At 39.1% G+C, this 25,873-nt stretch overlaps 1 long non-coding RNA gene across 4 annotated transcripts in view; it reads right to left on the reverse strand.

Annotated features, from left to right (window-relative positions):
* Positions 1-25,873, reverse strand: part of LOC132367217 (uncharacterized) — a 567,682-nt gene that overhangs the window by 487,449 nt on the left and 54,360 nt on the right. For 3 of the 4 annotated variants that reach the window (XR_009503727.1, XR_009503728.1, XR_009503726.1), the window contains exon 3: positions 3,417-3,567. The exons of the other annotated variant lie outside the window; for it this stretch is intronic. This is a non-coding gene — a long non-coding RNA (uncharacterized LOC132367217). The remainder of the gene's footprint in view (positions 1-3,416; positions 3,568-25,873) is intronic. 4 annotated transcript variants of the gene reach the window in all.

Below are 25,873 nucleotides of genomic sequence, written 5' to 3' on the forward strand. Positions count from 1 at the left end.
GCAATAAACAGGGCACTGCTGTAATCAGAAGCAGGTAACAAGGGCCACAGGAAGACAGCAGAGAGAAATACACTGCCTTGGGTTGGGGGTGTTGAGGAGGATCACAAAAAAGCTTTGTTAGTTCAAATGGCATTTGCCCCAGGAAGAATTTCCCAACTTCCCCGAGAAGTTAGTTGCTCTTTCCTCTCTGACCTCATGGAACTTTGTTTTTCCAATGCACAGTATTTAACACAGTGTACCATAATGTTAGATAGGTTCTCCTACTCACCTGTGAGCTCCTCAAGATTACAGTCCTTCACGGAACCCCTCACTGTTCAGTCCACAGTATGTGTTCAATAAATGTTCATTGGATGGGTGGATGGATGGATGGATGGGTGGATGGACGCATGGATGGATGGATGGGTGGGTGGATGGATGGGTGGATGAATGGATGGCTGGCTTGAGAGTGGTTATTAATCCTCTAATTTAACACCTTCTATGGCAAGGAACTCATTGAACCTCTGCTACTAGTTTTCTGTGAAGTCTATAGAAGTAAGAGACGTGAATTAACAAGATTTTCTCACTGTTGGAAGTACTCTCTGAAAGCAGAAGAAGTAACTGTCTTGGACGTTCTTTAATTCTTTCAAACCTCTAAAATATCATTCAGATATTTTGGACTCTAATACGTATTTTTTTTTTATTGGAGTATAATTGCTTTACAACGTTGTGTTAGTTTCTGCTGTAGAACAAAGTGAATCAGCTATATGTATACATATATACCCTCCCTCTTGAGCCTCCCTCACACCCACCCTCACCCCATCCCTCTAGGTCATCACAGAGCACCGAGCTGAGCTCCCTGTGCTATACAGCAGCTTCCCACTAGCTATCTATTTTACACATGGTAGTGTATATATGTCAATGCTACTCTCTCAGTTCGTCCCCCCCACCCCTTCCCCTCCTGTGTCCACAAGTCCATTTTCTATGTCTGCACCTCTTTTCCTGTCCTGCAAATAGGTTCATCAGTACCATTTTTCTAATACGTATTCTTAATACTCCAATACCACAACAGTTGACATTTTAGGTAGACTTTACACGCTGGCAGAATCAGCCATAGACAAAGATGAATTTTTGGTGAATTTTCTTTTCCTCATTTGACAACCTTCTTCCACTCCAGACCCTCAGAATTTCAAGGATTAAACTGGTCCTGTCAATTTAGCCACAATAAGGTGTTAGGCTGGGTATGAACTCCCCTTCCCAGTAGTGTTTGCATTTTGGATAAGGATGCCTTGGAAGCAAAATTATTCAACCAAAAAATATTTTTCTGAGTACTCGTTATATACAAAATCTTGTACCAAGTGCATCAGGGAATACAAAGAGGATAAAAACATGTTCCGGTCCTCAAGAGGTTTATAGTTTAATTTGGGAGAAACTCATAGACCCATGAAATCTTAAAACACAATACAAGAAAAAATATTCATGATGGTGCATTGGTACATGGAGTACTTTGGTCCCTAGGAAAAATACACAGAAACAAAGAGAAATGAACCTTAATCTAACCCTCCATCCAGTCCCCTCTACAATATCCTCAGCAAGTCTCCAGTCAAACACTTCCAGCAATAAGGCATCACTACTTCAGAAGAGAATCCATCCTGCTGCAGAAGAACACAGAAATTCTACTCATAAAAATGTGTCCATGTGTATAATCTTACATTGACCTGAAACCGGGCTTCCTATAACTTCTATCCATCTCAGAGAATGACAGGTAAAGTTCATTCGCTATCCCTTTTCAAGGTAGCCCTTCCAGCATGTAAAGAAACACATCTACCCTAGGACCGCTCCTCTTTATGCTAAACATCTCCGTTTCCTTCAAAGGCTGCTTATCCAATATGGTTTCCTGTGCTTGCCGTCTCAGTCATCCTCTTCAAAATATATTTAACTTGTTAGTGTCTCTCTTAAAATGTAGTAACACAAACATATTAAAATTTAATAATATCATTAATAATATATTATTTCTACATATGTATATATAATATTTCTAGTAACTGTAATATTAATTTTGAGTTAATGTTTATATTATCAAACTACCTATTGGATATTACCACTTGGACCGTCTCAAACTTAATCTGTCCAAAACCAAACTCCTGATCTTCCTCCCACAGTCTTCCTCATCCAATGTGTGGCAACTCCAGACTGCATTTCTTGAAGCTCTGGCTCAGACCAAAAACTCATCTCTCTTTCGTTAACTCCTTCTCTAATACTCAGCAACCCTAGTGGCTCTACTTTCAAAACAGAATCAGAATCTGACCACTTTTCCCCACTTTCACCACTATAACCTGAGTCCAAGTGACCATCATCTCCCAGCTAGGTTTCCTGCTCCCACTGGTCCCACATCTCCCCATCGCAGTCTGTTCTCCACAGTGCAACCAGATGATGCTCTTAAAACATGTCAGACCATGTTATTCCTCTGCTCAAAACCCTCCAGTTGTTCCCCATCTCATTTTTAAAGCCCTTTAAAATGGCCTGCACGCTCTGGCTCTCTTATCCCTCGATGGCCTCCCACCACTCTCCTCCCATCCTCCATTCCTGCCACATCTGTTGCCTCACTTTCCTCAAATACTCCAAGCACAACCTTGCCTTGGAGTTTCTGCACAAACTGTTCCCTCTGCATGGAAACTCTTCCCGGAGAGACATCACTCTCTCCTTCCGATCTATGCTCAGATGCCACCTGGTCACACTATTTAAAATAGGAAATTCCACCCTCACACCCAAAGCACCCTATCTCTGCCTTATCCTCTTGACTTTTCGTCACAGCACTTAATACCAACTGTTACACCATATATTTTTTATTTGTTTTACTGACTGTCTTCCCCCCTCCCCATTAGAATGCAAATTCTATAAAGGCAGGGAATTCTATCTGTTCTGTTAACTGATGTATCCTTGGGACCTAAAATGGCCCCTGGAACATATTAGACTCGCATGTTGAATGACTGAAAGAATGAATGAGTGAATGAATGAATATGTTCCCAACTAGATAAACTAGGGTGAGATCTACAAAAACAATTCTACTCAATTGCCTACACTTTTCCTAATAAGATACCATAGTTTTATCCACCATCTTTCATTTATTTCTTCTTAGGATTTGGGCAAAGGTATTGGCTTAATTCAGTTATGAACCTTATGTCATAATTTCCACAAATAGTAGAGCTGTAGATGCTATAATAAAATGGACCTCTTCAAGGCTTAAACAAATCTATTAAGAACATTCTCATCTAATTTTGAATTTTAATGATTAGTTATAACGATGAGTAATTAATTTTGATATTTACAGAAAATGAAATGCATTTCTTCCTTTCTGAAAATCTAGCACTTCAGGAACAGCAAATTCTTGGAGAAAAAAATTCTAATGAGATCATTAAAATTGAAAGTGTTGTACCTACCTAAGCCATAATAGGCACAGCAACTGAATGGACACCAAATAATATCCTCCTTCTTGTGCCTGACTCTGCTGTCTGAGTTCACCACTTTCTCCGATCTGTACAAAACTGCCATTGGAGGAGTTCTAGGGATAAAGCATGAGTTTCCTGGTACCTAAAGCACAAAGACAAACACCTGGTTTCTAACTTGTATTACAAGCAAAGCTAATGTTCTAAATCCAGAAAGAATGAATCACTTAACTTTTTTAACAATAGATTTTAGGTAACATAAGGTACAACATTCTCAGCAATATTTGCAAGAAAAAATGCAAAAGCATGTTCCAATAGATAATTCTTATACTGAATCTCATAAAGGCGCAGAGCATAATGCTAGATTTTTAACTCGGTGAGAGCATTTCTATCGGGAACAGAGGTTATCCAGCCCAGATATGTTGCTTCCTGATACTACAACGAATCACAAGAACAGAGATTAGAGTCCCTAGAAGAGGAATGGAGAGCTCACCCGTTCATTAAATCGTCTCTCTCCAATATTACGTGTCTTAGGTGAGCCTTTGGCAAGTGCACAGTTAAAGTCACTTCAGGACTGAATTCGCTGACAAGTGCCTGAAGTGCCAATAGTCTTTGACGTTGATTATCCATACGCTTTCAACACCAGATGTGCAGGAAGTCAGGCTGACATTCTGTTGTCAATTTTTTAAGAAACTGACTTGTATTCTTGCCATTCCATTTCTGCTCAAAGATAAGCTGCAGGGGTTCCTGCAGGTGACACCAGCATTTCCCTCAAAGTGGAGTTTGAATCCACTCACATACTTAGACAAACACTCTTTTAAGGACCCTGAGTTTTTCACTATACTGCAGATGATTTGGTCCAAGACCTTTCTTAGGACAGGTGTAACCAATCAACCATTTCAACTATTTTTAAAAAAGAAAAGAAAAGCAACAAAATGAAACACCCTCCTATGGGCCCCACTGAACTAATATTTGGTATGCCTGCCAGAATGAGTTAGCTGCAAAAAATAAAATAAAATAATTTTTTAAATGCTCCTTTGGACCAGAAGGAGTTGACTTCTTGGTTAAGGTTAGCTGATATTATCAACTTTAACGTTGGAGAGCATCTGCCAAAGGCAGCGATTTTAGCTCTGACGGAGTTGAGGCTAGGCTGCTCTTTCTAACAATAATTAGTCAGCAGGTTCAGCTGCTTCTGTTATAGTATTGTTTATTGCAAAACATTACCAAAACATTGACAAAACTCAAAACAAAGAAAAATCCACCCAAAATTCTGCCATCCTACAAACCAAACTGTTTACATTTTTTTTATGCTCCCTTTCAGTCCCCGTCCATATGCAGACAGAATTGTTACAGTTGTAATCATAGCACAGACACAATTTTGTAGTCAGGTTTGTCTCAATTAGAGTTTTTAAAGCGTTTTTCCAGTTCACTCTCTCATCTTCATTTCTGCTACTAGGAACGCTTCACCCCCACCATTCCTAGTGACCTCCTGTGGGATCCTAAGTGTTGAGGAAGGCTGAAAAAGAATAATAATCAACAGAATTAGGGGAAAGGGATAAGTTCCCTGTGTAAAGGATGGGGTCTCTAGAATTAAACTTGCGTGGAAAGGATTTCTTTCACCCTTTGTTCCCGTAGCTGGAAACCTTTATGAAAATAGCTATATTTCCCCACCATCAGGCATGTTTTCATTATATTAATAAAGAGCCCTCGCAGGTATTTTCTCTTTACCTAGTTTGTTTTTAAGGCCTGCACAGTATTTAGGACATAGGCATATAGAGACATCTTTTCTTCCATCTGCTATAAGAATTTATGAAACTTGGAATTTTTTAAGTGTGGCTACTACTCCATGCTATATTCATATGAACATGAAGTGACATACGCAGCTGTCAAAACACTGGATACCTGGATGCATCTCTTTACATTTTAACTTGTATTCTTCAGCCTCTGGCTTCCACACCAGGCTGCACATCACTCGACTGGGGGTGGGGAGTCAGTAAAAAAAAAAAATACAGACCCCAGGGCTCACCGTTGATCAGGTGAAGCAGAATCTCTGGGGCTGTCTTTGGACTGATGTTTGTAACATTGTACATTTAAAATGGCAAAATGTCTCTGTCTTTCTTGATAACAGCTCTGACTGTTATGGTTTGTGGATTTTTACGGGGATGGTAGGGGAAAGGATTGTAAGGATTTGGATAAGGAATGGAAGAAGAATGCGGCCTATAGAAGCTTTGTTGAAATGTCCTTCTTTGAGCTAGGTAGACCCAAAATGTGAATCACCTGCTCGGATAACCCTAGCAAGCATCAAGAAGTAACAGTTTTGTGTTTTCGTGAGCCGACCTAGCTTCCGCCTTCTATACACAATCCTGGAACCCTGAGGAGGCCACAGCCACAAAGGGGGAGGATGTCTGGTGTTGATAATGTTGGGGCAGTATATATCAAATCTTTTTTTTTTTTTAATTAGAATGCTTTGACCCTGGGAAGCTTTCACTTTTAATTCTATGTTCTATATTGTTTCAATTTTTATAAGCATGGATTCATGCATTATTGGTTAATTTCTTTTTAAAAAAATTGAAGAGTGGGTTATACCCATATGCAGTCCTTTCAAAGAAATGCTCTCACCTGTTCTCCAGTGTGTCCTGGAATCTGACGAATCAGATCACTAGTCCCTCCTCTTCAGAGGAAACAAAGAAGGGAGAGGACATAAGGACAGAATCTTTTCCTCTCTCCCTGCATTAGGCAAAGAAGGAGAAAGGCTTTCCAGGAACAAATAACAAGAAAAACAAAGGAGTGGAGGTACTACATAGCTTGGTGTGTTCAAAGAGTTAGTGATTCATTATGCAACTCCTATTTACCAACCAGGGTGCAATTTTGTCCCCTGGGGGACATTCAGCAATGTCTGGGGTTATTTTTGGTTGTCATAACTGGGAGAAGAGAGTACCACTGGCATCTAGTGGGTAGAGGCCAGGGATGCTGCTGAACATATTACCATGGCACAGGACAGCCCCGCCCCCCAACAAAGAACTATCCAGCCCCAAATGTCAGTAGTGCTGAGGCTGAGCCCCGTGCTGTAGCATGCAGTGCTAGGCAGTGAGCAGCTTGTAGGAAATAAACCTGAGAAGCTCATTTAAAAAAAGCCAGATCGGGGGAGGCCTTATATTTTATGCCAAGGAGCTCGGGTCTCTTTTTACTGCGGATGATGGAGAGCCAATGAAAGGAAGTTACCTGATCAATTTGGATTTTAAATATATTGCTCTGAAGGGTAAATCAGAGGAGGCCGTTACTGAAGGCAGAGAAAGCCCTTAGGGTGCTGCTGTGAAAGCCCAGAGAGGAGTGTGAGGGCCTGGATGAGACACGGCCAGAGGGATCGACAGGGCAGCCGACACACATTTAGGGAGTAAAAGTCAGCAAGTGTTGGGAATCGAATGGATGTGGGAAGGGCAGGGAGGATTCCAGGATAACTCCCAGGTTCCTTGTTCAGATTATTGGATGGATGCTGGTTAGATACAGAAAGAGATTTAAGGAGGAAAAAATAATATATCTATAAAATATAAAAGTTTTACAAAGTCTCAGGTATTCTCTGGAGGAGATAAATAACAGAATCTACTCATATAACAAATATTTTAATAGCCATTATCTGTAAAAAATAGTTTATACCTAGAGCTGGTTAGCTCCTTATGCAAGCAAGCTATTAGATTGAGACTTAGTCTTTCAATTTAAGGGAAAAAAATGTGATGTTATTTTGAGGAAGTCTCTAAGAGCCTTAATGGTTCTGTGATTTCAGGAGATGGAGGGTTTCCCTTTTTTAATCTAGAGTCAACTACACTTAGAGATCATCATGAGGGAACCATACCTGCGGAGTTAATTAAGGTAAATAGGTCGGCAAGGACTTCAGCCAACTACTCAAGCAAGATCAAAATAATTCTGGCAGCAGAAATTTTCTTCTGGAGCTCTTTTCAGCCTTGAAAGACTGGATTTTTTAGAGCTGATGAAAATAATGGATTCTGGCTATGGAGAATACTGGGGACAACAAAATGCAGAGAGGCAAAGTAGTAATCGAAATGATTTGTTTAGTAATCAATCCATGCACATGATTCTGAATTTCTTCATCCTGAAGTGATACCAAAGAAGATAAAGTCCCCAAATGTGTACTCTTGGTGTCCCTGTGGTCAAGCCCAAAATATTCCAGAATAATTTAATTTTTGAAAAGGACAAGTTGTTTTTAAAAGAACTATAATTTAATGACTCTTTGGATGACTTGATCTCAGTTATATTTGAGATAATATCTTGATAATATGGCCTGGAACTTTTTTTCTTTCTGATCTCTCTTATAAAGCAAGCAATAAAAGCACTTGTTTTTGAATAGTCCAGCGGCATAGTAGTATAATCACAATTTGTTAATATTATAAATAGTTATTCATGAAGACTTCCAGAATAAAATATGTGCCATAAATTCTTTGTTGTCTTACATTTATTTTTTCACTTCAGTTTAACTTCATTCCTAAAATCTCGCCGATTGAGTTACATGTAGGGACAGATGCAAGGACATTTTGAAAGTTCAGATTAAGTTTAAGAGAAAAATATTTACTTTCAACCAGTCTAAAATATCCAAGTCGAGGTTGTAGATAAGCTCTGAAGAGCTAATTCTTCAATCATCAATAATGCTGCCTCTGGTTGGAAAACTAAGTGCAAGTCCACAGACTTATCCCATAGCCTGCCATTTACCATTACTGGAATATGATTATAAATGGGTTTGATCAGATATTTTCCTCTTTGATTCAGACAGTTTATCCTGGAGAAGTGCCTTAAAAGGAAGAATTAGACAATTGCAGGTTTCTGATGGATGTAGCTCTGGTGGACCCACTGCCAATCCTGGCATTCACATCCCCTGAAATTATGTCAGCTAATGAATACTTAGAAAACATAAAGTTCAGAAGGCTGTCAAATTACTGTACAATTTGAAGTACCAGTATGCACATTGTAGGAAAAAGCATATACGTTAAAACCTAGATCAGCCTTGTGAGGAGCTGGAGTAGTCCATAAATTCCATAAAGTCTATAAATTTCGTTTTTATTCAGTAGGTGCCACCTAGGTGCTGGCCACCATGAGAGAAGTTTTCACAACAATGTATTTCATCTATCCAACAATCCTTTGAAGTAGTCATTGTAGTCTCCCATTTAGAGATGAAGAAGGAGACCTAAAGTTCAAAGTCATCTTTCTAGTAATTGTTGAAGTCAGGATTTAATCCAGTTCTTCTGACAATAAATCTACTTCTTGGGCATTACACCGTTCTATCTCTTAAAACTCCTAAAAGCATGATAAACTAAGTTCATCATTTTCCTTTCCGATTTAGCTCCTTCTATTGAAAACTCACCATCCCTCTGAGCGAGATTAAATAACTTGCCAAACGTCATGCAGCTGGTAAATGGTAGAACCAGGATTATAGCTTCAGCAAACTCCTTAGCCTGGTATCAAATGGCCTCCACATTCACATGAAAAAGGAAGGGAGGGTCTTTGCCCAAGTACCCACTTTTTGCCGGGAACTTTACTAAGAATTTCCTCTGGATTATACCATTTAAACCTCACAACAACCCTGTAGCAAGGTTTTGATGTTATTATTCCAATTTTTACAGGTCAAACTAGGAATGAGAGAAAACTGAACCAAAGTTCATTTAACTCCAAGCCAATATAATTCCACTGTATAGCGCTACTATTCCTTCCACCTGGAAGGTGTTCCCTGCATCTCTGAAGGCCCTAATTTCACTGCCTTTTAAGGCCAGCACAAATCTGAGGCACAAATTTTCCCCTTTTCCTCCAATTTGGATGTACTCTTTCCCTCCTCTGAAATCTTAATAGCCCTTTACCTCCAATTTTCTTTTGGCACGACTTCTGTTTTCTTTTATGGTTATTTTATGGTTATTTTTGTATGTGTGTAAATATGTATATACACGAACCATGGTTCAGTAACTGTGATTATTGTTCCTGAACTGTCGGAAGATTAATCTAAGGAGACAAATGAAATTAGAGCCATTATATTAAGAAAATTTAATATGAATTCATGAACAGGAAAAGATACAAGTGTGATAATTGAGAGTTGAAACAAGAATTATTATCCTGGTTAAGAGAGAATTTGAGTCTTAACTCAAATTTTTTGAGTCTTAACTCAAATATTAACTTTAATATTTACTACTTAATTTCTTCCCATAAAATCAAGCAAAACCCTGTTATGAGTTGATTTTCATGCAATTTCTGGATTTTCCACCAGCTCATCAGTTATTTTCTGTCGCTTTGCTTACATCTTTCATTCTATTTTATTTTTCCTGACAGCCATTATCTACTATAAACAATCATTTCAGATGGCTCCATTTTGATAATAGTTCCAAAATTACCTCAATATAATTCCAACCTTTTCTTACTACCTGGCATATATCATCCCACAAATAGCCCACTTTAAATTAAATGGAATATGAAGGGAAAGAAGACTTGGCTTAAATATTCTTTTAAGGACTCCTATTGTTATAATTCCTGTAACACTAATAAGCCATTGGCAAGTAAGTTTAAAAGTTTACCAGTCCACTCTTTTTCCAAGGCATATGTCACATACCATATTGTCAGCCAAATAATAAAATGTATATTTTTTACTATTCGTTATTATTTATTATTATTACTGATCCCCAGTAAAGAGATTTATGGTCTTATAACTGCATACAATTTTATAATTGAATAAGTATTTTCATATTGGCCACAACCAAGAAAAGTTTCATTTCCTCTTTGACTGAGACTGACTCCCACAACTAAATAAAGGTCAGTGGTCACTATTCCAGTAATTCTTTTTTTTAATGTGCTTCAGAAAGCAGAGATCTAAAGTGTATTTCCAAAAGCGTTTTAAGATTCACTTTCACAGGGGGATGTAGTAGGCAGCTTTGGACCTGAATCCTTTCTGGAGAGAGCATCTCCCACTGGTTTCCATGGAACACCCTGTAGGACAAACTGCAAGGTGTTTAAGTCAAAGGAATGTCCACAAGCCCAAAACGAACTTCACACATATCAAATTTTTTTCTATTTGATTCAAAAGAGAACTGGAACTAAGTGGAAGTAACATTATACTTACAGTGCTGTAAACTCACAAGGGCCTTGGAGTTTCGATAATTTAACAGCACTAGAATGTACATGTCATGAGGGGAGGCACCTCGACTCTTGCTCACTGCAGATTTTTCCGGCATTTGGCACAGTGACTGCCATACAATATGTGCCTAATGAATACTTGTGTAATAAATGAATAAACTCCCCTCATTACACTGATGAGGAAACTGCAGACCAAAGCAGTCAGATGACCTAACCAAGGTCACACAGTGACTTTGAAGCTGTCCCAGCACTTAGAACTTCAGTCTATAACCCCTCGTTTGGTATCATTTGTGCTGATTTCAACAGAAGCAAGTGCAGATGTTGAGGTGGGGACAGAAGTGAATGAAAAGTGAAAATAAAATAGAAGCCTGGAGACTATTTTCAAACACCTCATCAGAAGCCAAAAATAAAATTTATATAAGATTGGAAAAGGAGTACACCAAAAAAATTTTTTTAATTAAAAACTCTTCCAAGAATAAACAAACAAACAAACAAAACTCCCACCTTGTCTGATTGATGGCCACAACAACAATTACAGAGGTTTTAAAAAAACAGTTTCTAATAATAGAAAATTAGCCCATTTAAGGAAAACAAGGAAGCCCACAAAACATAGCAGGTTAGCCATAAACTGAAAACTAGACCAAATATAATTTGAAAAGTACTTTAAGAAGGACTCCAAAGGCAATAAAACCCTTTTTATAACACATTTTTTAAGTGGGCTGAAGAATCTAAGTAACAATTTAATGATCAGCGTCTAAAAGAGGTACACTCGGGGAAAAAGATCAGACAGCAGTTGAGTAAATGAATCATTTTTCTTGGTCTTCGTGGGAAAAGAAATGCTAGAGGGGAGATTCATGCATCATAAATGACTTTTGAAACATACAAGTCAGTTCTACTATAGCAAATAGTGAAAATTCTTACTAAAATGCTGCTAACCATCATCAAGTAGAGAAAAACAGGCAGAAAACATTGTCTACTTCTATTTAAAACTAGTTTATCCATACTGGAAGAAAACATACATTTCTGACTAATCACTTTATTCCATTATCTCATTTAAACTTCAAAATAATATGAGGATATAGGTATTACCCCTACAGATAAACAGACTGAAGTTTAGATAGGTTAAGTAATTTGTCCTATTTAACACAGCAAATAAGAGCCTGGATATGAACCATGGCTGGTCAAACTTCTATATCAAGATTTTAACCACCACGTCACACTGCCTTACTCTTACCCCTTCTTTCTTTTTTTTTCCCCCTTTGAATATAGCTGAATTGGTTTGCCCAAATCTCACACATTAAACAGGCAGGTTTCTAAATATGTGCAAGGAGGGACCTTGTCATATTTGACTTTGTGTCTCCAAAACCTAACCATTGCTTAGCACAAGGTAAATGTTCAGTAGGTGTTTGATAAATTGAAATGAGTTGGATAAATGCAATGCATATTGTAGTACCATTGCAAATTTCTGACAAGAAACACAGTTGGTTATGTCTGGGTTCACAAAGCCTATACTTTAAAAATTGAGACTTAAAGGACTGCAACAGATAAAGGTTAGATTTTCCTACAATCAATACATTGGCTCTGACATAAAGCAACAGCCACTGTACAGGACTTCCCTGGCGGTCCAGTGGTTAGGAGTCCGCCCTTCCATTGCAGGGGGCGTGGGTTTGATCCCTGGCCAGGGAACTAAGATCCCACGTGCTGTGCAGTCAAAAAAATAAAATAAAAAAATAAAATAAAATAAACAAAGATGTATTCAAAAAAAGAAACAGCCACTGTAGTTGTAGGTATCAGCGGAACACAGAAAATCAGTGCATTAGGCAGAGTTTCATGTTGCAAACAATAAGATTGACATTGGCTACTGGAAAAAAAAAAAAGAGAATTCACTGAAAACTACTGGGTAATTCACAGAATCAACACAAAGACGGAAGAACTAGGCTCAAAATATAAGCAGAAACCAGGAAAATATAGGTAACCAGAACCACTGATAAGGTCACATGCCAGGAATAGCCTGGTTAGGTGCTCAGCCATCACCACTAAACTTTGGGTGGCACAGCTGGATTGCCACCACCTACAGCTTAGGGAACTCTGCTAAAACTGCTGACACAGTCATCACTGGACTGGACACTGGATGCCACAGCCACCACCACCACCACCACAAGAAATGTTAAACTGTCCCTGCTTCTTTAGGTAACTCACCACAGATTCAAATTCTTGGGCAGGAGACTATGGCTGAAGTTAGCCAGTCTAAACTTAAGCTGCAAGGGAGAAAAAAATAACTGGCTTTTTTGGCCTCTGCCATGGGTGGGCTCTGCTTCTCCCCAAGTCTACCCAAGATTCCACAAACACAGAAAGTGAATTTGAATGCTGGGTGACCACAATAAAAAAGATATGTATTTACTACAAAATTATAACCTGAGAATCTTCTAGCTAAGGGGGTCTCCAAAATCTAGTAACGACCTCCAGGTTAATCCTGTTTAGGAAGTGGAATGCATTCCTAGAAAAGGGAGCATGATTTTATCAGCACTGTAGAGGGACATTACCGCAGGGGTTGCATGAAGGCACATTTCCTACGTCAGAGATTGACAATTATGGTTTCATTCCCTTCAAAGTCCCTGAACTTATGACATGCCTGTGGCTATAATTTCTTACCACACCTGTTCAGACATTTGTTGATTACTTCCTCCTAGGCTACGGTGAGGCTTCTGAAGCCCTTCATAATGACAGTGATGATGGTTACATTTACTAAGTGCCCAGAGCTGTGCTAAGAGCTTTACAGGTACTAAGTCATTTTATTCTCACAATTACCCTATGAAGTAGGTACTATGATTACACTCATTTTATGGATCAAGAAAGTGAGGCAGAGAGGTCACTTAACTTGCACAAGGACACACAGCAGGAAAGCAGCAGGGCCATGGCTGGAACCAGGCAGGCTGGCTACAGAACCTGTCCTCTTCACCACCTCCGCAAGCCCTACTGGACTGCTGGCTTATACCATTTATTTCCTTGATCAGATCAGCCACTACAGAGAATTAGCATTTTACACATCCAGCATAGTACTTTTGTGGCACCTCCAACACTTCTACTTGCACACCTTTATCAACCCTTATGGATCAAACCTACTTACCAGAAGGAAACAGTGTTGAAAAGGGAAATCATAATAGAAAGAACAAGCAAACAGGGTGATGAGTCCCACTCACCAGCTCTGGCTGACTGTGAGCTTTGGATGGATCTCAATCTGCTGCATTTGAACTATGCAGTTAAAATAACTATACAGTCAGCCAACCACATCCACGGGTTTTGCATCCGCAGATACAACCAACTTGGGATCAAAAATATTCAAAAAAAATTCCAGAAAGTTCCCAAAAGCAAAACTTTAATTTGCTGCACACCAGCAACTATTTACATAGCATTTACATTGTATTTTTTTATATAACTGAAATAATTTTTAATTGAAACAGTTACCAGCTCCAGTTGAAATCACAGCAGTTTCTTAAAGCTATAATGATCTGTCAACTCAAAGAAGTATAATTATTAGCCTATAATTTGCTTGTATACAAGGGAAATCAATCAAGATTGTTTTCATGTCCTCTTAACACACCAAAAACAGGATTTAGATACAAAAAATAAAAAATAGAGAGAGAGAGAAGAAAAACCACACTTTGGGAATAGTAAACTTTGTTTTCCTTTCTTTGGCAAGCTACTTATTACCTGTCAGTAAACAAGGAAGCCAGGTGGGGTATCCAGCCTTGGATACCGTGCTATCCAAGCCTTGGTGGGGCACCTGGGTCACCAAGGAAAATAATTCCGGTTACTTAACGGTCCTTCAAAATCTTTAGGCATTTAAACTGTGACATCTTCAAGACAGGGTGTCTCTACCGTGTCTATTTGTGCCTTCCTTTTGCACCTCCACCTCCATTAGGCCAGGTCTCAGCATCTCCCTCACTAGAATCTCTCAGATCCTTAACAGATGTAGAAATAAAGTTGCTGATAATAAATTTTTTCAAAAGCAAGTTGGAGCATGATAAACTGATCTTAAAATTCTGAAGAGAAGAGGTACAAGTATAGCCTTGAAAATTTTGGGGGCTTATCATTTACTGAGAAGGGTGTTTTCAAATATCTTTGATTTGAATTTGTATATTCTTTTAGTTAAGTCATTCTTTGTTTTATACATTTTGAGGCTGTTATTACGTGCATATAAATTTAGATTTATATACCTTCCTGGTTAACTAAAACTTTTAACATTACGAGGTGTTCCTCCTTGTATTTACAACTATTTACATAGAATTTACATGGTACTAGGTATTACAAGTAACGTAGAGATGATTTAAAGTACATGGGAGGATATGCAAAAGTTATATGCAAATACTAAACCATTTTCTATAAGGGACTTGAGCATCTGCAGATTTTGGTATCCATGGGGGGTTCCTGGAACCAATTCCCCTTGATACTGAGGGACGACTGTATTACCATAGTGCTAAGTGCTGTAATGAACGTATATACATTTTTTTCCATTGCACTTTGTCGCCTAGGTGTCCTTGCCCTGAACCCATTCATTTCAGGGCTAGGAAATCTCAGGGTCATCCCCCTGCCACATGCCCACAACTTCCAGGCAAACATCAGCTTCTGAATCTTAGTTACCTTCTTTCAGAAAATGGCCATCTGTCCTCAGTTTAAAGAACAAAAATGTTCCATCCATGATCTCTCTCCATTATATTATGTAACAGACAGGGCTCAAACAGGAAAACAGAGCCACTCTAAGTACTTAAAGAAGAGGGAAGGCAATGCAGTGAATTGGTTATACAAGGGACAGATGAGCCGATAAGCCAGAGGACAGTGAAGCAACTCAGAGCTTAGCAACAACAGGAAGCCACTACCACCCCTGGGTGGAGGGACAAAAGAAAGAGGTGGTGACACTGGAGCCTGTGATGTAAGCTCTCCTAGGCAAATGAGAAAACCCCTGGTCTATGTAAACATTTCTATAAAACAATACTTACCACTTCCCCACATTATAAATCAGTGCTTATAATCTTCTGACAATCTTTTTATTTCCCCTAGATTATCTGAACTTCAGAGTTCAAACCCCAGGTCTTTCCATTTTTTTCTGGACAAGATTCTGGTCTTCTGTCTTCTAGAGAACAAATTTTGACCAGCCTTAGATGTGAATCAGCCCTCCTGACCAATCTTCTAGCTCTTCTTAAATCATCTCACTTGTTCTACCTGATTTTCTAATGACATTGTTAACTTGGACTACTCATTGTACACTCGGCAAAAGTGTTATCAATACAAGTCATCTAACATCTTAAGGACATTAATAAAATAATATTAACAAAATGCATGGAACAGATTATATAGAGGAAGGATGAGAAAAGTTGTAACTCTTTAGGTTGCAAGGTAACAGAAACCCAGCTTAAATTCAATTAGGCAAAAGGAGGAATGTATTGGTTTGGGTGCTACAAGAAGGGCAGGACTACAGCTGGACCACAAAGACAGAGACTTGAATATAAGCAACCTTGGAACCAGAAACTTGAGTCCCACCAGGATTTTCTATCTCATCATTGCTTTTTTCTGCAAGTTTATTTTATTCATTTAAACTAGCTGCAAGCATATGATGAGGAAAATGGCTGCCAGCAGCTACCATACTTCATCTCGGCTTACAGCCAGAGAAGAACAGCCCATACTTTCAGTAGTCCCTAGTTCAAAAATCCAAATGATTAGTTCTGACCACCCATTAGCCATCAACTGTGACCAGGTGCAAGGTCTGTAAGAACATAGCAGCTCACATTCAAATCAACTGCTTAGAGTGAAAAAAGGAGTATGTCCCAGAATGGGTGGATGATGTTCCCAGAAGACAAGGGAAACCTGGTGGGCAGACAAAATAACAGACATTTACTACAAATAGTATAACCTGAGCCCCAAAATACCTATTCCGGTGAAGGAAGAGAAAGAGGCCAAAAGGAAGAGAAAGATTGAGGGAAAACGCTTAACATGTGATGATGAGAGCAAAAGCTTATTTATGTGGAAACAGATTTCTTTCCACTGCCTTCTTCTAGATAAGATTTGTAGATATGTAATATTAGTCCTAAAATGTCCCAGCTCCTCACTTCCCATACCTAACAAAGCACCCACTGCAATACAGACCAAATCCTAATCCCCTTAATCCAGTCTATCCTTATGCTTCTTCTCCTCAACTAATATGCCAAAATACCACACAAGATTTTGTGTAGTCTAACAAGCTCAACCTCCCACTTTCTGACAAAATTATAAGTAAGTAAAAGGATGGAAGTTAGTCACAACTTTAAAACTCATTATTTGCTTAAAACAAAAATAACTACCTTAAAGATGGGTTGCATTTATTCTTCAGCGACACCAGCATATCATAAATGATTTGGAGGAAAAGAGTTGTATCAACCAGGAATTTGATTTTTAAAATCAAAAGCAAAAATTTGAATTTGTAGAAACAGTTGAATCAAACAGGAATTAGGTTGGTATTTTGGCTAAAATTTAGTAATCTATCCTACTCTTAAGTGGTTTAGACTAAATTTTAATCCAAAATAAATCTATTCTGGATAGATTTATTGCATTGTATTTCTCCTGTATTGTAAATCCTCAATAAATGCTTATTATATAAGTAATACAGCGCCCATAGGCACAGAAAGAAAGAAAAACTTAACTCTTCCTTTAGGGAGGAGGTCAATAAGAGCATCATGAGCTCACTAAGGGGATGGAGTAAGTAAAGGAATTGTAGATAAGGGAAGAGTATGTGCAAAAACAGAGGTCTGAAAAAGCAGGAGAATGCCAATTAGTTAACTATTAGAAGAATGGAGAATACAAATGGGAGAGTGGTGAGAGAGGCAATAAAAAAAGTTGGCAGAGCTTGAATCATAAAGGGTTTTATAGTTCATGTTAACTAATTAGATCTTCATTCTGAAAACATGGGAAGACTGAAGATTTTTTAGTTGAGAATGGGTGATGGAGAAGAAAAATGATCATATTTGCAGTTTTTACATTTTATAATAATCTTGCTGAAAGCACTGAGGAGATAAAATGAAGAGATCTGGGTCAGAAGTTAAGGAGAACCATTATAGGTGAATATTATATTAATTCATGGGGTAAATAATGAATGGTCCAAATTGAGACGTTCCAAAATATTTCATCAAAAGAAATAATAGGATTTGAATCTTGGAAATGAGGGAAAGGGCAGAGACTAGGAGTACTTTCAAGTTCCCAGCTGAATATGTTGGTGCCACAATCCAAGATCAAGAATATAGAAGGAGAATGTTTGTAAGGGGGCAATAATGAGCCCAGTTTAGGACATAGTATGTTTGCTGTGGTAGGTCCAGGAGAAGCTGCCCAGGAAGCAGTCAAAGTTGTATGTCTATCATCTGGAACAGAGGCCTGAGCTAGAGAAAGAGATTTGAAACTATGAGAAGAAAGGTGGTAATTCAAGCCATGCAATTGGATGAAATAATCTAGGGGAGTGTGCAGAATAAAAAAGAGGAGTCCCTAGGACAGAAGCCTGGATTGTATCCAACTTGTTTTTACTTTAGCCTATTTCTCAATTAGAAAATACTCTGGTTTATAAAAATTAAAAATATAAGAAAAATTGCACTTTAGTTGAAAAATTGGCATAGGACATAAAGGGACAATTTTTATATGAAAAAATATAAATAGCTAAACATTAAATATATGTATATACATATATATGTGTGTGTGTGTGTATATAGATATAGATATACACACACACACACACACACATATACACACAGTAGAAGATACGGTTGATTCACTTAGAGGGGGGTAATGATCTTCCACAGAGCAACCCCCTCCAAGGACCTTGAGTGGAAATATTCTGCTTTCAGCTCAAGTGGGTAATGGGTATAGGAATAGACAGATGGCATAACCCACACAGATATTTTTCTTGAAGGCCAAGGGCTAACCTCTTGTACTAGTTCTTTGATAGCTAGAGAGTGTCCTGAAGGCCCTTCTGAATGGCCCTCATTTTGCCCAGGTCATGGAAGACATCCATGATATGAGAGCTGCAGTGAATTGAAGGGAATTAGCAGGGCTGCAAGTAATGGCTACTATGGAACTGAATGCCATAAAGAGTAACAAAAACTCTGGCATGAGAATTCTATGGCAGTAAAAAAGGTAGGTCCCCAAACTTCCTGTGGACTGATATCAGTAGCTTCAATGACAGGTAGAATTGTTTACATTATATAGTTGTAACATTTGGGTATGGACATAAAGCCAACCACACTTTTACTAACATGATATACCTCTCTGACTTGGAAAATCTCTGAAGGGAAAAATGAGTCTCACCCTTGAGTTCTCAAATACACATTTTTCATAGTTGACTTTGAGATACTATAAGAGGCTTGTAAAAACTATCCAAAGAAGGGACTTTTGTGACAGTAAATCATAGAAGTATATCATGTCACCCAAGAAGACTGATTCCTCAGTCCCAGCAGTCATCCAAGATGTTGTTCAATGGGTGTTGGAAGATGGCCAAGGAGTGCAGATGCCAAACAGCTTTGCAATATATTCAGACTCATCAAAATATGCCTGGAAGGATAGTGTTTACTTGCCATTTCTCCAAAAAACAAAGTTATAACTGCCCTGGCTGTCAAATTTCAGAAAGATTTATGCCCCGTGTTCAGGAAGATCAATGATAATGATAATAATAACTACCATTTATTGAGTACCTATCATGTGCCAGGCCCTATGCTAAGAACTGTACATATGTTAGTTCATTTAATTCTCACAACAGCCCTATGGTGGATGAATAATGCTTATAGCAACTTCTTCCAGGTCACATAGTTAGAAAGTGGTAGAGCCAGAAGTCAAACCCACATCTTATTGATTCCAGTGCCTGTCTGTGGTGGTCTTTGCATTATGCTATATTGCCTCTTCTACTGAGAGCTGGTACAGGCTGTGTATATGATCATGCTAAAGTGACAGTTGTCATTCTAGAAAAATTAAACACCACTCTTTTTCTCATTAAAGAGAGCCAAGATAGCTCCTGCAGGAGGTGTAGAAAGCTGATAAATCCACCACCATAAATGTTGTCATACTCGAAAAGAACTTCAGCCTTGGGTTGAAAAGAAAGAACAGCTTTGGTTCTGTGGCAGTAGAAACACCAGTTCCAGCTCCACCATGTGCCATCCTAGTGATGGGCACAGAACATGGGGGCCAGGGTAGCTCTTCTGCCTTCCCATTTGAGAATTCTTACCTGTACGTTGTAAAGTTGTTCAGAATCCCTGGCACAGAGGTAGCAAATGGGATGGCACAAGCCAGGTACCAAGGAAATCTTGATGGCAGAAGTTTGAAGTGAACTAAAATGTGTCTGGAGCAGATTTAGGGGGGAGTTAAAGTAACTTGAGATCCAGTGAAAAGTAGCCCCCAGGCAATCTTGGCTTACACTTCAGACAGTTTAAGAGGGGCATTCTTTTTAGAATGTGGCCCAATAAGGACATCCATGGACAGTGTCCAAGTTTTTGAGTCAGATAGGGAGAATGACCTGCCAAACCAAGTCTTCATCCACAGAACCACCCAATACTTCATCATAGAAGCCAGATTCTTTAGCTAGGAATACCTCTGAAATGTAGAAAAACCCCTCCTAAACTGAGACCCAAGAGGTAGTAAGGGTCAGAGGCAGCTGTCTCCCTGTGGGGTTATGAGTATGGACTGTCAACAGCTGTGGACGGACAGACACACACACACACACACGCGTGCGTGCTTAGGGATAGGTATATCACTGGCTTTGATTCTACCCCAAGGACAAGTTCTACCAATTCAGAAAAGTGTTAAAGGTTTTAGTACCAGTTCAGTGTGAAGGGCTCTTCTGAGGCCTCCTTGGAATTCAACCAATAAAACCGAGTCATTCCATTCCATCTCCTGGGCAAGAGGCCAAAACGATCACTGACCCCACTTCACGCTGAAGCCTATGGACATCACTGATGGCATTCCCATCTGCTGTCACAGCAGGATAAAGTGTAACCAACAATCACAACACGCTTTGAAAACACAAAACTTCCATCTTTTTCTAAAATCGTTTTTAGTTTCTACAACCAAAAAAAAGTGTCTAGAGAATTTCTAGCCAGGAGTATTCTGCCTTTTGCTGTGGCAATTCTGTCTGTTCTGTCTGTGGCTATTAAAATTACACAGGAAAATGACACAGAAAAATCTTGATGTGATCACTTTATCAGGCCCCCTGATGGTGACTACTGAAATTCAATATGAAGTTATTATTTGATCCTGTCCACAAAGACAAATAAGAATATTACTTCACTACTACCTTTAAGGGAATTCAATCTTTCTTGGAGCTCTGCTGTAAAACACAAGTCCTCAGACATTCAGTCTCATCTTTAAGAAGATTTATAGAAACTTAAGGGACTAAGTCTTGAGATCTGGAATAAATTAAATAATTTTTAAAACATTTTAAATAATGTTCTCGTTCCACTGCTTAAGATGGTTGATTACTTCTGAATGTATCATACTTTCCCAAACTACCTTCTACAACTGTAGCCTTCACACTGAAAATTGGTCTTTCATTATAGAATGGGCACCAAGACAACTGAGTTTCTTTTAGATAATAAGTTAATTAGCAGTCATTTTGTATAAATCAAACAGTTAAATATTTATATGCAAAATCAGAATTATTTAGAATTTTGAAAAAATATTCTTACCCAGCACAGACACTATAGTTTAAGGAATATTCCTGAATCACTTCCTGTGACTGACTAACCAGCTATCACAGTTGTTCAACATACATAAGCACTGATCTTTGATTGGGTCAATTTTATATTTTTTCCAGAGTTAGACAGATTTCAGATTTAACCAATTCCCTAAATTAACCTTATAATCAATTGTCACATCTCTTTTCATGCAGAAAGAAGGAGTGGGGGTTGGAACTCCAACAGATCCATGAGTAAGTTGCTTGGAACTAAATTCTTTATTTGTAAAATAGTGTGGGTGGGGGAAGGAGGAACTCTGAAATTCTTTGAGTACTACTACTTGAAATAGTTTTCATTTTCTTCATTCATCTCTCACCTCCTCGTCCTTATTTGTCTCTTTATTGCCACTCAAAAATCCTCTTTCACCTCTTATTAATTCCCTGTTCCATTCCCTTTACTGGCCTTTCAAAAACTTTCTCTTCCTCTCTGTTCCTAAAATCCCCAATCACAAGACTCTACTTCTAGCCTGTTAATATTCTGAGAAAATAGAATACAGCTGAGGTATTTTTCTTGTTACTTCCTTTCTCTTCCTCTCTGAACTCCTTTGTATTGTAAACTGTATTCCTCCTTTTAATCTCTGGCTCCAGGATGAAATGTCTCTCCTTCTGATAAGGTTATCCTCTTCACCTTTACACTTGATCCCAAACCTCCCACCGTTTCCTTACTTTGCTCCTTCACTTCTCCTCCTTGAATTTTTTAATCTCTCCTGACCAGTCATGTCTTATTCTGCCTACTCGGATAGACCTAGTCTTTAAAAATAAACAAACAAAATTCTTCTCTTGACCTTGCCTTTTCCCCCAAGTTTCCTCCTCTTATCATCTCATCAATACCCAAATTATGGGCTTCCCTGGTGGCGCAGTGGTTGAGAATCTGCCTGCCAATGCAGGGGACACGGGTTCGAGCCCTGGTCTGGGAAGATCCCACATGCCGCGGAGCAACTGGGCCCGTGAGGCACAACTACTGAGCCTGAGCGTCTGGAGCCTCTGCTCCGCAACAAGAGAGGCCGCGATAGTGAGAGGCCCGCGCACCGCGATGAAGAGTGGCCCCCACTCGCCGCAACTGGAGAAAGCCCTCACACAAAAACAAAGACCCAACACAGCCAAAAATAAAAATAATAAATAAATAATAAATTTTTTTAAAAATTAAAAAAAAAAAAACCCCAAATTATTAGAAGAGTGGTCTACATTTGCTTCCTACTTTTCTTCACTAGCCCTTACTCTCAAATGCCTTCTAAGGGGCTTCCCTGGTGGCGCAGTGGTTGATAATCTGCCTGCCAATGCAGGGGACACGGGTTCGAGCCCTGGTCTGGGAAGATCCCACATGCCGTGGAGCAACTGGACCCGTGAGCCACAACTACTGAGCTTGCGCGTCTGGAGCCTGTGCTCCACAACAACAGAGGCCGCGATAGTGAGGGGCCCACGCACCGCGATGAGGAGTGGCCCCCGCTCGCCGCAACTAGAGAAAGCCCTCGCACAGAAACGAAGACCCAACACAGCAAAAATAAATAAATTAATTAATTTTTTTAAAAAAATGCCTTCTAAGATCACAATGACCTCCTACACATCAAATCCAACTTCATTCTCTAAAGCTTTTGCAGTATTTAACACTGTGGATGACTTTGTGTCTTCTGAAACCCTTTCTCCCCTTGGTTTTCTGATCCTGTACTATCCTGTTTCTCCTAAGAACGTCCTGGCCATGCCTCCCCCTTGTTCTTCCTTCTCCTGCCCTCTGACACCAGGTATTCCCCATGGTTTTACCCTTGGACCTCCTCTTTACATCCCCTTACTCTATCCTTTGATAATCTAGTTATTTGAGGCTCTTTTGACATCTGGATCTCCAGTCCAAAAGCTCTCTCTCAAGCTGCTCCACACATATGTCTCTACCTGACAGACAATCTCATTCATAACACTAGGAGCTCCTCAAAGGCATAAACCATGTTTCATACATTCTTGAACTTCAATCCCCCACCTCCACCATCAGTGCTAGGAACAGGGTAGTAGGAACTCAATAAAACTTATTTAAGCTGAACTAAACAGTACTTCCCATCAACACCTGAAACTGAACAGACACAAAACTAAACAGCTATCTGGGCCTCCACAACCCAAAACAAGCCAGCCTCCTAACTTCCCTATTTCCCTTAATCACATTAACCCACTTCTAACCTCCAAGCCGTAAGATCTCAGCTCCAACTCTGACATGTTCTTTCTCCTTGCCCCCTACAGCCAATAAATTATCATGTGTTAGTGACTCTTCCTTTGTTATGTTTTTAATCTGTCTACTCATTTACCTTCTTTCTATCATACCTTCAATCCAAGGCCTCAGTTACCTCCCACATATCTTATTGTAATAGCTTTCCAAATCAGTTTCTCCATCTCTCTTACATACTCCTTCTAGATTAATCTTCATTTAACACACTTCTAATGACACTACTCTGCATCTCAAAATTAGTTAGTATGTATCCCTGGCCTAGAAAATTAAAAACATGTTGCCCTAGCATCCAAAGTTCTTCATAATATGGCCCCCAAAATACCTATATGCTTAGAAAGACTAGCGATCTACTCAAGTTATCTCAAGAAAAGAAAACATTTCAAAGGATACTCACTGATCAACTGAGAGTTGTCAGAAAACAAGAAAGCTCTAACACTCAACCACTCTATCAGTGCCTCTGCTTCTCTTTTCAGTTTCCCTTCTCTCTATTGCCCTGCTTCCTCTGGTTATTCAGTTTCCATTCCCTCATAGTCTCAGCTAGCACAATACGACCACTCCCAATACCTTCTAAACCTTGGCAACTCTCAACACGTCCTTGCAGTTTCTGTCCCCACTGCTAATTGGTTCAATCTCTTGATTTCCCAGTTCCCCTAGAGAGTCCAGAGGGCCTAGTCCACCTTTTCATGCTGGATCACAGATATGCCACAGAACAACCTATAGATTGTCTACACTTGGATCAGATGCCCATCAATTCCAATCAGATATGAACTAGTCACATGGGGGATGGGCAGGCCAGCAGGTTCAGAGACACCTTGGGACACCTTGGGAGCAGGGCTGTGGGCAGAGAAGATTCCTTTTTTGATACAAATTAAATTAAAAAGATAAAACCAGGGGCTTCCTTGGTGGTGCAGTGCTTAAGAATCCGCCTGCCAATGCAGGGAACACGGGTTCGAGCCTTGGTCCGGGAAGATCCCACATGCCGCGGAGCAACTAAGCCCGTGAGCCACAACTACTGAGCCTGCGCTCTAGAGCCTGAGAGCCACAACTACTGAGCCCACGTGCCACAACTACTGAAGCCTGCACCCTTAGAGCCCGTGCTCTGCAACAAGAAAAGCCACTGCAATGAGAAGCCTGCGCACCGCAACGAAGAGTAGCCCCCGCTCACCGCAACTAGAGAAAGCCTGCTCACAGCAACGAACACCTAATGTAGCCAAAAATAAATAAATAAATAAATTTATATATTAAAAAAAGATAAAACCAGCAGTAAAATTCAGATATAAAAATATAACAGAGGGACTTCCCTGGTGGTCCAGTGGTTAAGACTATGTGCTCCCAATGCAAGGCCCAGGTTCGATCCCTGGTCAGGAAACTAGATCCCGCATGCCACAGCAAAGATCCCGTGTGCTGCAACTAAGACCCAGTGCAGCCAAATAAATAAATAAATAAATATTTTTTAAAAATATATATGTATATATAACAGATATGCAGGTTGGCTTAAATGCAAACAATTCTTATAAATTTTAAGTAGAGAAACAATCCTTTTTTGTATATACCATTGTCTATAAAGAACTTAAAATTTATAATTTTGTGAATTCTTATTGAGAACTCTCTGTAAACAAAGTATGTAACTAGCTGCTACAGGATGTACTAAGAAATATTCTTTTTATTCTTTCTAAATAATAATAATAAAGAAAACAAATAATGTCAACAGTAGAAAAAGTCTCTCCATGTGACTCAGCTACAGAATGTGAGAAAACTGTCTCTGCATAAAAGAAGATCAAGATTTCTCTCAAAAAAAATTAAAAATAGAGAAAATTAAGATACTAATTCCATAAGGTAAAGTTTAAAAGAACAGTGAATTTTTCCTCAGAAAAACTCTTCCACTTTTTCACATACCACAGAATATGCTATAGGCAGGCCTCACCAAAATATATGTCAGAAAACTGGAAAAATAAAAGCAAAATTAGGATAGTGGGAATAACTGAAGTGTTGGAAGTCTTAATTCTCAGGCAACTTCCTCACAGATCTTGCTATTTGTCCTTGATAAATGTTTAGTTCTTCTTAGTTCATTTTATTACAACACCAGGGATTTTCTCAAACCTCAGACTATTAGTACCTTTAGAAGAAATCATCATAATGGCACCAGACCTGAATTATTCCCCCTCTTTAAACAACTGATTTGCAGGGCACTTGTACAGTAAATAGTGAATCAGTGAGTCTCCACTGGCAAAGGTTGTTAAGTCTCTGTTTCCATCATATCACCTCCAACTAGTACTCAAAATGGAGCTATTACACTCAGACTCCTGTCTCTTGGTCCCTCCTCACAACCTCTTTCTACCCTCTACCTCTTCTCCACTCCACATTTCTCCTTTAATCTCTCCCTCT

Source organism: Balaenoptera ricei, chromosome 6 (assembly GCF_028023285.1).
Source record: "Balaenoptera ricei isolate mBalRic1 chromosome 6, mBalRic1.hap2, whole genome shotgun sequence".
NCBI classification, from domain to species: Eukaryota; Metazoa; Chordata; class Mammalia; order Artiodactyla; family Balaenopteridae; genus Balaenoptera; species Balaenoptera ricei.